Genomic DNA, 11,181 nt, shown 5'->3' with positions numbered 1-11,181 from the left:
ACATGCGAAAATGTGCTTGTAAATATTATGTTTTGTGCTTGTAAATATTATGTATTAATACCTACTTATAAACATGAGACCAGGCTGATTATACACATTTATAAATGTCTGCTTAAGGACTGGTAAACCTAATATTCAGTTAACCTAATACAATTGCAGTCTTGCAATATTGCTTAATTATAGCAGATATCATTTAGCATTATAATTACCGTTATTACAATGTTCATTGTTACAATGATTCCCTCTTAAACTAAAAGCAGTTGATTTTGTGGGGGAAAAAGAGTCTCAACAGATTTCCTCCCAGCTCTCATTTTAATGAGACACCTGAGCCGGTTTGTCTTTCACAAGTTTTGGGGACAAACATTGAGACACTTTTTTTTTTTTCTGAGATAGACCAAAGACCTAACTTTATTTAGAAATGAAACCCAGACTGAACGTTTAGCAAAAGTAAAGTTATTTGCAGTGTTTATATGCTAGACTTATCTTCAAACATTTCTGTAATATCACCTTTGGGCGACACAGTGATTTGATGCTCTTGATTAATGGTTAATTATTTGAATATTTTGTCAGCCATAAAGTCAAAATTTCTCTTTTATTGGTTTAACAAAGCAAAATCATTCCAAGTACCCCTGGAACCTGCTTAACTACCCCTTTGGGGTGCATGTAGCCCTGGTTGGGAATCCCTGCTGTACGACACCAAGCCCCTGGGTGTAATAACATTCTTTAGAAGCCATTTCTCTAGGAAATACAAATACTGTGGGAGTACAGATGGCGTTTTGATCGTTTATTATTTATTCAGTTCTTGTCATTAGCGTCTTCCCGCTCGTGTTCAGTAGTAGCTTGAGGGAGCAGACTTTTATCCAAACTTTTGTAACAATAGCATCTAGTAGGCTTAAAGTTTTGTCAAACCATGCCTGGGATGTATAATTAAAAGGTAAAAAAGCAGCACAGATCTCCCAGGGTTCGACGCACCTCCCACGCAGCACAAAGAATCAAGCTGGAGATTCTGTTTGCTGCCAGTGTCATGTTAATGACTTTTATTCACCAAAATTAACTCCCTTTCAGAATGGGAGGCTTTTTCAAATGGGTCTAATTCATTAAGGCATTTTTGGTCATGAATCTCCTTGTGCATTGTGTCACTTTTAGTTTCTCTGGGAGCAGGACAGCAGCCAAACCAAGTATAAGTCTGTAATTGGATGCCAGAACACTCATTAGGTTGCACCGTCTGCTTCAAACGCTAAAGGCTCGTTCCCACCGAGTGGTAAGAGTCAGTACCTTACAATACAGTACGATTCAAGACAGTACACCCTAATCTGGCTTGTGTTTCCGCTGGCAACAGTACCTTTTCCTCAACCAGTCAACATTTTACAGTGAGTCTAGCTCCACACTTTAGGTCTCAAACTACTGTGCTAGGTACCCCAATGGAAGGGTACCAAAAAGTGGCACGTTACAGTTAGTTAACTTTGGTACCATTCACAACTTCTGACAATGGAAACGGACATAATTGTGTACCATACTGTACTGACCTGAACCATACCACTTGGTGGAAATAAGAGATTATATGCAAGGCTAAAATGAAGACTCGAACACCAAATGTGTGTAAAAAAATTGTCCTCAGTGAGTTGGGAAAAAATGAATTTGCGGACCAATTTATTAGAAGTTGTAGCTTGATATTTGGATTAAGCAGCAATTTAAATAGATAGTTTGCCTAAAAATAAAAATGCCTTCATCATTTACTAACCAGCATGTCGTTCCAAATCTGTATGACTTTCTTCTATGGAACAAAGATATTTTGAAAAATGTCTGTTTAATATCAATTCAGTTCAATAAAACTCAGTGTGGTCCAATGTTCTTGTGGATCCTGCTGATCTGCATTGTTCATGCTTGAAAATAAAAGCACAATGATGCCATAGGGGGAAAAGGGTTGCCAAAGTAACTTTCAGTGATAGATAGATAGACAGACAGACAGACAGTTATGGTTCTTCACAGAACTGTAGATGCCAAAAAATTTACTTTTATTTCTAAGATCGCACAAAGGAAAGGTTCCATAGATGTTCTTTCTGGAATCAAAGATATCAACAAAGAACATTTACTTTTAAGAATGTATAGACAAAAACCTTCTTCAAAATATATTCTTTAGTGTTTCTCAGAACAAAGAAAGTCATACAGGTTTGTTCCCAGTTTATTTTGGAAGTGGGGTGACTAATGGTCGACTGATGGTGACGGGTGCTTGGTTAGGTTAAACTCTGCTCTTGTTTGATTAAATCAACTGCCACACCAGGTCATTAGTCACCACTGGTTCCTTCTGCTCTTGGCAGTTATTAATCACAGCCATGACGGCCAACCATCCACTGCAACACCCCCATCCCAGCTCTCCATTCTAACAAAAATTCCAACGGATTTTATTGTGGTGTGCAGTAATGGTTTAAAATGTCCCAATATCGTCATACCACTGCTTTTTGTATTTGACTTTCAAAAGTCTACATGATTACCTAATGCACAAAGTCAGACTTGTATCTTTTTTATGTTTGTTCATATTGTGTTAGTGTGAGAATAGAGACTGGCAGAAGCACCTGAGAGCGATAAATGAGATAGATGGGGGATTGGTGTGACTTATGCAATTAAGTCATTATGGATGTGCTCGCAATGAGCTGATAGATCCTTTTATACAAGCAGACCTTGACTGTAATTAGTCTCTAGAGTCAATAGGTTCATGTTTGTTTTTTGAATTAGAATCTTTATTCAAGTGAAGGCTTAAGTCATACTTTGCCTCTCTTATAGGTGGGTGAAAAAAAGGAAAGATTTTTCAGTAAAGGGGTTTTACAGCAAAATAGCTTGACTTACTGACCACAACCTCCCCAGTCTAATAAGAAATTGACTATCCATCCGTCCATCCATTGCAATTAGTAACAGGAAGAGTATATGTTTTTATATTTGTATTTGTTCACAGCACTCATTAGATTTTGTTCCTTTCATACTCCTGTCCCTAAAATTGGTAAATTCTCAGAGAGGTTATTCTCGTTTTCATGCAGGCTCGTGTGGCCACTTGGATACAGGGCTTTAAAATGTCTCCAGTTTCCAGTATTTTGAATATTTTTCATTAAATCTGGGTTGAATAGGGTCCATCTGAGCTGGCCCTAGCCTGCTGGACTCAGACTTTCTCCTCTCTAATCAGAAGGACACGTTCATTCAGACAAGGAATTGATAGACTGGCAGGGCCAGTGATCTGCACCACTTCCCCGTCAAATTGAATTTAACGTGGCATGCACCAAAAATGCAGTGTCATGGCAACCGGCACTGTGCTACACTGAGATCCGGAGCTCAAACGTTTGAACAATTTCTTGCTTAGATTCATGTTCTTGTTTGTATTTTCCAAAATTATCAGGTAACTGTGGTGTTTATGATGTTAGTGTAAAGCTGAAACCACTAGTGGTGGTGAATTGATATTAAAGGGGACCTATTGTGCCCCTTTTTACAAGATGTAAAATAAGTCTCTGATATCTCCAGCGTGTGTAAGTGAAGTTTTAGCTCAAAATACCCGACAGATAATTTTTTTATAGTTTGTTAAAATTGCCACTTTTAGGGTATGAGCCAAAACGTGCTGATTTTGAGTATGTTGCTTTAATGCAAATGAGCTGGTGCTCCCTGAGAAGAGGGCGGAGCTTCAAGAGCTCAAGCTCCCGCATTAGCAGTGCTAGCTTTTGCAAATAAACATACTAATAGAGGAATAAGACTTATCTTTACAGAAAACGTACTCTGTTTCAAAGTCAGTCATCTGATTGTACTGTACATAATTTGCGTTTATGAATTACACAGACAGGGAGCACGGCACGATAAAAATAACAACATAGCTGGTCTCATGGTGCATGGCATGCTATCACAAACTTTATAAGACCCACTCATGATTATGAGCTCAATAAACTCAAGTAATCGACTCACATTGCTTTCATATGCAACTTTTAACTACCACATTATTCACGATCATTCATGGGCAGCACCAGTGAAAACAGACAGAGATAATGGTAGCTTTAGCATCATTAGCCTTACAGAGTGCCAAGAAGCTCTTTCAGAAGGGCAATTTGGAAAACAAATGCATGATACTTACTTTGTCTGGAGCTGACGTTCACGCACGAAGTGTTGGAATTGATCCTTACACGTATTGGGGACTTTACCGATTTTTTCCCAAGACATTTCCTTAGACAATGAAACTTATCCACAATGTCCTCGGCTTAGATGGAGGGAGTCTGTGGAGACTCATATGTTCATTAGTGCATCCCAAAACACAACACTTGAAATGCCTCTTTGTCGCTGACATTGTATATCTCCAGCAGCTACAGCAAGTAATCAGTAATGGCGGAGTCGAACCGCAGCTTCTTACTCAGGGCTGTCTCTAAAGGGCAGTGTCACAAACGGGCGGGACTTTTTCCCCTCGGTGACGTGAACAGTGGGAGAATCTGAAACAGCTCATTTGGAGAGACTGTTTATGGTTTGTTTAGATTATAAAAAAAAGGAGTGGGTGGATTTTTACCATTATAGGCTGGTTGTTTTCACACACTGCGGCCACACAACTGTGTTCAATCACCTTATAAAAGTGATTTTTGCATAATAGGTCCCCTAACCTGTTTGGTAATATATTAAAATGAACTGCATGTAGATCAAATGCACAAAATGATTAACATTCCTAGACTTAAAAGGAATTTTTTTAAATGCATGAAGAATTTTCAAGTTAACCATATTACCAGGTGACAGATTCATTTATTTAAAAGATTTTGGTTGAATGCAGCCTCTAATATTAACAGTAAAAGATATAGGAAGCATTTTGTTCTTTTTGATTACAGACCCTATGACAGATTTTTGGGTCACAACCAGTGTAGAACTACTTTTCTACCAGAAAGACTCAGAAATTGAATTTAACATGTTTATTTAATGAACATTTATATAACATCCTGTGGAATTATCCCCATCTGACTCTGTGGTTCCTTCTCAGATTCTGCCAGAGAAAGATCATTTCGGCACACTGAAAGCAAAATGATAGACTTTTAAAGGACGTTTAAAGCAAAAACGGCACCATGTGACAATAAAATGTTCAGAAATTAATTAATTGTAATGAATATTCTGATTATCCTTCAGTGTAAATTGTATTTGAAAGAGGTAAGACACCTGACTGGTGACCATTGTTAAGTCCAAGATCCTTTCAGAAGAATGTACACTGGGGGCTTCGGAGCTAAAGATAAATTATGAATAGCATATATAAAACAGGCAGTTATTTATGGAGATGAGAGGATGTTAAAGACTTTTTTCAAATTAAATTCAGCTGATCCAAGCTTTGTGAACTGAAATCCCCATGGCTTAGCACCTCTGAACTTCCATTTTGTTATTTTAATATCAAAATAAGATTTTATGAGGCATAGAGTCCATCTTTGGAGGTTATTAATTCCCTCCACTGTTTGCCCCAACATCACTATGAAACCATTGTTAATTATTTTAAAAAAATTAACTTTAAAATAAAAGTCAGCATATAAATAAAGAACAATGGAATACGAATGAATATGGAAAAGTAATCCCCCTTTTTTTAACACCCTTGTACTGTAAACAATGTTTTGCATACAGAAAAACTGAAAAGGTCTCTTATCTTTCATGGTTCTTTCTCTACCTTTTGTTTATTAGAAAGATTGCTTGAAGCAAGATTTCCCCCTGTATCATTAAATATTTTTCGAAAGTACAGAAAAGGAAAACAAAGGCTGTTGTAGAAGTAATATTGCTTTTCCATTTGATTAGGTTTTACCGTTGCTATATTGCCACTGCAGTTTTTTTTTTTTGTTTGTTTTTTAAGAAGGAGAATAAGAAGGAGAATAGACTTGGTATAGCAGACACTGTATGGCCAATTTTTTAGAATTAAATAAATTATAATTCTAACAATGCACAATATCATAACTCCTATAAGTGCCTCTATATTAATAAAGAAATTAAATATGCTTGCATAAACGCCACACACTGATCTCAAAATCTGGTACATGAAAAGGAAAATAAAATAAACCCCTGCAATAATCTTTGATTTGATTTTAACGATTTAATGATTGATATTAATAATAATTTCTTGAAGTATTGAATGCAGTTGAACTTAACTGTTTTTGCTTCACAGATTTGCTTGATTACATGAATTAATAATTTTCATATATATATATATATATATATATATATATATATATATATATATATATATATATATATATATATATATATATATATATATATATATATATATATATATATATATATATATATATATATATATATATATATATTATTTTTTTATTCTTATAACGATTATATCAAACCCTTTACACTTACTGGATCTTGATTTTTGAAGAACTGTTGCAACAAAATCAAATGTTTGGCTTCAGTGGATTGGGGAGTATTTTTAACGTGTTAGTTTCAGACAGCTGACTGAGTCTCCAAATAAATAAATCAATGACTGCAGGCATAAAAAACAACAACTTTATATAATGAAAGCGAGTGTGTTTCGAGTGGGTTGCCACATTATAGGTCTGAAATAACTTGGCAATTACTTTTTAGGTTCAAGGAATTGACGTAATCATTCAACTTCATGAAAAGTATTTTTCTATTGGCCACAAGCATTGTGATCTCTGACACGTCACAATTACTGCTGGCCGTTGCTGTTGGAGTTTGAGACAGTTTCATTAACATTCTTACAGCAACATACACACACTGAAGTGGCAGTTTCTTGATGCTCAGCAAAGCACTTTGACACACCTCACTGTCTGCGCTCATAAGCTCCCTCAATCCATTGCGCTGTAAAGCAGCCAGACGCAATTTGAAGCACTGGCTGCTGGGAAACTGTGCGGTAATGACCGCATTACAGCAGGGATGCACTGGAGAGAGTGAGTTTTATCTCCTCCTGAAGAGGGATAGATGGGAGAGTGGGGTCAGGGAGAAGCCAGCGGGCCCGAGCAGCACTACACAGAGCCTCGTCCATTCACAATGGACATATGAATGATCCTGTGTTGAAGTGAGATAAGATCTCGCCCTGCTCTGACCACTGACAGCTCTGCCTTTATCTTGACACATGCTGCAAGCTAAATCTGAAAAGCATAATCCCTCTCTGTCTCTCCTCTCTCTTTCCTGGGCTAAGCAGTTGTTGAGCCTCTATTGTATTTGTTAGTTTTCTTTTTAGTTTTCTTCCTTTTTTGCCTCCTTTTTTGATTCATTGGCCCAAAACCAACTGGGGAAATGTAGTGAAATTTGGCATACTAAATAATACTAAAACAGAGTCTGTTATTTACTTACTACTTACTTACTTTTGTCATTTAGCAGACGCTTTTGTCCAAAGCGACTTACAAATAAGAAAAAGTAACTAAAACTAAAAAGTTACAACTCTATAAATACTATCTACCCACATATTTAAGAAAATAAAGAAATTAAATAAAATTAACACATGCATATAACAACAACATTTCAATAATAAACATATCAATGAAAAAATTAAATAAAAAGCTACTACTATCCCTTGCCGGTGTCCCTGCCCGGTGGAGTCGCACGGTAGAGTCGATGGTCTTTACACTCTTTGGTCTTCACACTAAGAGGGCTTCACACGACGACTGCCGCGACCGCTGCCACGGTATAATAACCTTTATTATACCAAACCAACAAATGATCATTTCAATTCAGCTGGACCCACTTTCCTGTTTATCAACTACAAATGGCCAAGCAAGTGCACACACTGACAAGATACACGATACAGTACGAGACCAAACGCGATTTCAGCAACTCTCATCCTAGTAAACAAAATAAGCGTTTCCTAGCAACGGCAAATGCGCTAAACACATTTAAATTTATTTATTTATTTTTATCCCTCATCGTCATTGAAATGATTTCAATTTCTTTTTCTTTCTTTTTTTTTATTATGCAAACAAACATGCTATTTACAGGTGACAAATCAGATACAGAGTAACCAGGGTCAACAAAACATACATGACAGCCAACATGGGTTGTATGAGTGTGTGTGTGTGACTGGGTGCTGGGTTTGGAAGTATAACTAAACTATAATGATTTCGATTTCTGCCATCTTGATGATCTCAAATTGTGAAAAACATTTTGTTTAGTCTTTTTTCTTTGCCTGACATTGTCAATGCAAGCCTCACAAAAGTATGTAATTATGTATTTGTTTGCTTAAAATAATGAACAGTTTTTATTATTTGAGTCATATGTTATCCTATATTTATTTAGTCGCAGCGCTACACAGACTGGCTATCAGCGAACAGATGTTGTCCAAAGCTCACATCTGAATCTCTCCATCGTGGATCTTCGACTTGAGAAGTGTTTCTGTGGCGTTTGGTGGTGTTTTGGAGGACGTGGGGAGAAAAATGGCTAATTTAGTAGCCGAATACGCGCTGAGATCGCTGGGAAGCGTGGATAGCATTAGCACGTAAGTGTCTCCACCCTCCTCTTGAATGTTTATGTGTCTTTATCATGTATTTGCAGCTTTTGTTTCATGTTAGCTGTTTTAGATTCTAAAAATGACAACGGAGAGGGATAATATGAGGGGATTACATGAGTTTTGTTCGTGTGGGTGGGTGGGTGTGTTTGTTTGTGGGTATGTCCCGGTTATTGTGTGTGTGTGCGTGCGCGCGCGTGTGTGTGTGTGTGTGTACAAAATGTAAACAGTGTTGCAAGTTTGATTTGTTTTGCTTACACACTTTCTCACTCTTTTTCTCTCACTCTTCCCTGTCTTTTCAGAGGTCTGGTGAATCCAGATGGTCAGAAAAAAAACCATTTTAGTGGCTGCTAGAGCGTCTTCCTCCACTGTAAATACTGTAAATAGTTTTTTTTTATTATTATTTAGTAATATTAGTAATAGTAATCTATTACTATATTAGTAAAATAGTAATATTCATAATATTCACCATATAAAATAAATAAAAAATACAAATGTTGTAAAAACAATGTATTTTGCATGTTTTGTGTTTTCACTAGTTCAAAAATGATCAAATCTGTTTTGGTTCACTGTTTTCATTATTGGAATTGTTCAGAATAAAGACTGTTTAGTTATGTTCAAATTCTGAAATAGTTTTGTGTTTTTTTGTGGTTTCATTGGTAGAGCAGTTCTGAATTGATATACATATGTAGTATGCAGTGTCTTATGGAGTCTCTAAATAGCATTTTTGAAAGGATTCCTAGACTTTTCTTGAAATAAAATATCCAAATGACTTTTCCAAAGCTTTTCTTGAAATGAAATACCATAAAGATGTACTTTCTGTAAGTCTTTACCTATAAAAAATTTATTATTTCATATTTTATTTCAGGAAATATTTAGGCGTTTTTTTTCAAAAATGCCATTTGTAGACTAACCAAATGACTAAATGAGTCAGCACTACAAATGCTGTTCAGAAATAGTTTTTTATTGTGTGTTTTGGTGGGCAGAGCAGTTCTGAATTGATATACATATATGTATTATGTAGTTTTGACTCATTTGGACATTTGTTTACAAAGTGTCTATTTGGGGTCTCCAAATGGCTTTTTTGAAAGGACGCCTAGATTTTTTTTAAATAAAAGCTTACAGAAACTACATTTTTGGGAGTATCATCCTCAAATTTGAATCAAAACATGGTCAGATGTTCAGCTTTATCTTTATGGTGTTTTCAGGCCTTTGGCATGAAAGTCTCATCCATTTTTCCCTTAGTGAGCTTCATTAAAACATATCGCGAGTCAATTTCATGTATATTTTACCTTGTTTTACTCTATTGCTATACTAATTTTGAGTTATTATGACTCTAGAGTAACAAAGGATCAAGTGTCTAGTTTCAAACAACACCAGATTTTTAAATATAGACCTTAGGGTTCAAGAGCTACAGACATTTTTATTTGGTTATATCGTTTTTTACAAAATGCTCAAAAATAGGGGCGCAGGGTAACAGGTTAATACCACTGCTGTAAAATACCAATAAATTAGATTATGAAGTCATCTAACGTTTTATAACTTTGTAAAAAAAAAATAGGCCTAAAGTTTTTTTTTGTCTTCTCTCTATTGTGATTGTTTTTCATACTCTTGCTACATTTTCAGTGTGATTGTGCTTTTCCATGTAATTTCTGGTCAATGAATCGCAATCCTTAAATCAACTCACATCTGTTTTCAGAAGCCTGTCATATGCCTTTTCCTAGTTCCGTCTCATTGCTACTTCTCTGAGATATTGTCTAATTCGCATTGGTTTTGGCTGAGATAATCTTCAGATCATGCACATGCTGGGCAAAAGTCATCCCATTGATTGTGTTCGAAACCATTTGGCTGTAGCAGCAGAAGGATTTTGTCCATGATGCTGACGCAAAGTGCTGCGTAAGTCTAAGTTTTGCTGCAGTGGGTAAAGTCTACGTTTTGTTACAGTGGGTAAATTTTAGTTTGACCCCCACCCCCTACCAGAAGAGGAAAGAGAGGGAGACATTTTTGTTCAAATTCTTTTGCCTTTGCTATAATTATTCTACCAACAGCATTCCGCTCATTCCAGACAGAGTAGTAATTTTAAATAATTTAAAATCGTGAACTTAAAGGCGTTCTATTTGAGTAACAAGTTAGATATATCCTCTAATGTATGTCTTGGGAGGAGAACAAATGATGAAATGTACTGTAATTCGTCCTGTGAGGTGTATGTCAGTCACTGAAGCAAACTGAAAAAAGCAACCGTCTCTTCTCACCAGGGATGAAGGATCTTTGAACCTCATGTTTCACTAGCAGGTGCGATTACTATATCAAAGCTTGAACCACTGTCGTGACACTTCTGAAATCAAAGTATTCAGTCATCCAAAAGCTTTTTGCCTGGAAACAGTCGATGAGTGATGGGTGTGTGTTAAGTGTGTGTGTGTGTATGTGTGCGCCCCCACGTAATTAATTATTTAGAGCTTCTCCTGAACTTTGTCATGTTGATTTTTAAGAAATTATGTTTTACCACATGGAGTAAATGTGCATATGTAATAGACAGTGTCCAAACTTAACAAAAGTTGATATACATAGGACATTCTGAGGATGCTTGCAAAGTTGTGTCCAATTCTGCCCATATGGGACGACACCTGAAAAAACCCTCATAACTCTACAACCATATGATCAATCAAGTTAGAAATTGGTGTGCTTATGCTTTGGGAGGAATTCTAAAATATCCTTTACCACTCAGA

The sequence above is a fragment of the Barbus barbus genome (assembly GCF_936440315.1).
Source record: "Barbus barbus genome assembly, chromosome: 27".
Classification (NCBI taxonomy): domain Eukaryota; kingdom Metazoa; phylum Chordata; class Actinopteri; order Cypriniformes; family Cyprinidae; genus Barbus; species Barbus barbus.
Note: the sequence above shows the minus strand (reverse complement) of the source record.